Source organism: Otolemur garnettii, unplaced genomic scaffold (assembly GCF_000181295.1).
Source record: "Otolemur garnettii isolate 467f Iridium unplaced genomic scaffold, OtoGar3 scaffold00073, whole genome shotgun sequence".
In the NCBI taxonomy this organism is placed as follows: Eukaryota; Metazoa; Chordata; class Mammalia; order Primates; family Galagidae; genus Otolemur; species Otolemur garnettii.
Genome location: NW_003852468.1, coordinates 1,029,345 through 1,031,576, shown reverse-complemented (window position 1 = coordinate 1,031,576; position 2,232 = coordinate 1,029,345). Strand labels below are relative to the sequence as shown.

Here is a 2,232-nt window from a genome sequence, read left to right as displayed (position 1 = left end):
AGTAGGTTATTTATACTCTATTTTTTCATACTGCCAGAGTTCTCATGCTGATTCCTTCTCACCAATGAAGCTGTCATTTCTTTCTTTCTTTTTTTTTTAAATCTTATTTATTTATTTATTTATTGAGACAGAGTCTCAAGCTGTTGCCCTGGGTAGAGTGCTATGGTGTCACAGCTCACAACAACTTCAAACTCTTGGGTTTAAGCAATTCTCTTGCCTCACCCTCCCAAGTAGCTGGGACTACAGGTGCCCACCACAATGTCCAGCTATTTTTTGGTTGTTGTTGCAGTTGTCATTATTGTTTTAGGAGGCCCAGGCTAGGTTCAAACCCACCAGCCCCAGTGTCTGTGGCCAGCGCCCTACCCACTGAGCTATGGGCACCACCATGAAGCTGTCATTTCTTATTTTGAAATTACTTTTATTTAGTTGAATGTTAGTCATACTCTAAAGGGTGTGACTGTGGGTACATGTTGGGTAAGGTCTTTTGGTTTTGCTTAGGGGTAATTTTAGGGGGGCAAGGATCTGAATGATTTTCTTCGTTATAGATACGTTGGTGTGGTGATTTTCTCAAATGCTAGTTATTTGTCACCTTTAGTATGGGGCAAGTTCTCTGCCTCCTGCTGAAAAGTGGAGATGGAGGTCTCTGGAGTCTTCTCTCTTTTCCCAGCCCTGTGCACTTCTTCTTTTTTTTTTTCCTCTTTGACAAACTTTAATACATTTTATGTTAGTATGGGGTATCTCATATTGCATTCTAGAGTCCTAGGATTCAAGGGGGTGGTAAAGTGGCAAGGGTGAATTTGGGTATCTGGTCTCCTAAAAGTACCTGCCGTTCTACCCCTGACTCTGCAATAGCTGCCAGACAGATCACCCCTCCACTGGAGCCATCTCGCTCCATGACCAAAGCTAGAGCATTGGCAGTGAATTCCAGACATTCTTCCTTAGTCATGCCTTTCCGGTAGGTAGCATCGACATAGCCATAGATATAGGAGCTCCCAGAGCTTTCAATGGCAAAGGACTGTCTTACCATCATACCCCCCATGGGCCCTGAATACACCTGCCCTCCTTCTTGAGGGTCCTAGCCAGCAATGATAATTCCCACCATCAGGTCTTCCAGATATCGGTAACACATTTCTTTAAAGGGCTCTGCGCCTGTGGCCCAAGCGGCTGAGGCCCCAGCCACATACACCTGAGCTGGTGGGTTCAAATCTAGCCCAGGCCGCCAAACAACAATGACGGCTGCAACCAAAAAATAGCCGGGCGTGTGACGGGCGCCTGTAATCCCAGCTACTAGGGAGGCAGAGGCAAGAGAATCGCTTGAGCCCAGGAATTGGAGGTTGCTGTGAGCTGTGATGCCAGAGCACTCTACCCAGGGTGACAGCTTGAGGCTCTGTCTCAAAAAATAAATAAATAAATAAATAACAATAAAGAGGCTGGCTGCTATGTGTGCCAATGGAGGCTCATTCCGTTCGATGCTGTGGAAACCAAGCTGATAAGTGACAGCATCAGCTACTGCTTGGGCATCAGCTGCTGAGCCTGAGCGGCAGCAGAAAATACAATCGTGAATAGGAGTCAGCTTGTCAGTCACTCGATTGGCGATGTAAGACCCAGTGGTGGTTCTAGAGTCCGCCCCCAATTCCACGTCCCCATCAAATTGAACCACCATGGTAGTAGTCCCTGTGGAGACTTCCTGGTTTTACCAGTCTGGAGCGATGGCCTCCAGCCCCCAGGCTGGTGCCAGTCCCTGTCCGTCAGCAGCTACCAAGGTGGCCGCCATCTTCCTCCTCCTGTGTTGCCTCTGCCCTATGCACTTCTAATAGTGTGACTAACACTGGGATGTCCAGTTTAGTCTCTGGGCCAAGAGGTGGCACTTGTTGGTAAGAGTCAGCCAACCCCGTGCAATCCAATCCACAAATGCTGTAATGTACTGTACAATTTGACCTCCCTGAGAGTAGGTGGCTTTTTCAGGAGAGAGCCAGCTACAGTGATGTTTGTGGGACCTGTGCTTGGTCTTGGTCAATCAGAAGAAATATTCAGAAATCTCAGACATTGGGCAGGGCCTTTGAATTTCCAGGGGTCCTCTCTTGTGGTCCCCCACCTCTGAGACAGATAGAGGGGACAAAGCTGGGTGGGGCTGGATCAAGCAAGCATGTGTCTAGGCTCCCCAAAGGCAGGCACAAACACCATCCCAGTGAGGTTTGGGGTTTATTCCCAAGCTTCTGGGGGAAACTTCTG

The 2,232-nt window shown here is 48.2% G+C and overlaps 1 pseudogene; it reads right to left on the bottom strand.

Annotated features, from left to right (window-relative positions):
• Positions 1–738: 738 nt before the first annotated feature.
• LOC100962068 lies at positions 739–1,774 on the bottom strand (annotated as a pseudogene).
• Positions 1,775–2,232: the final 458 nt, after the last annotated feature.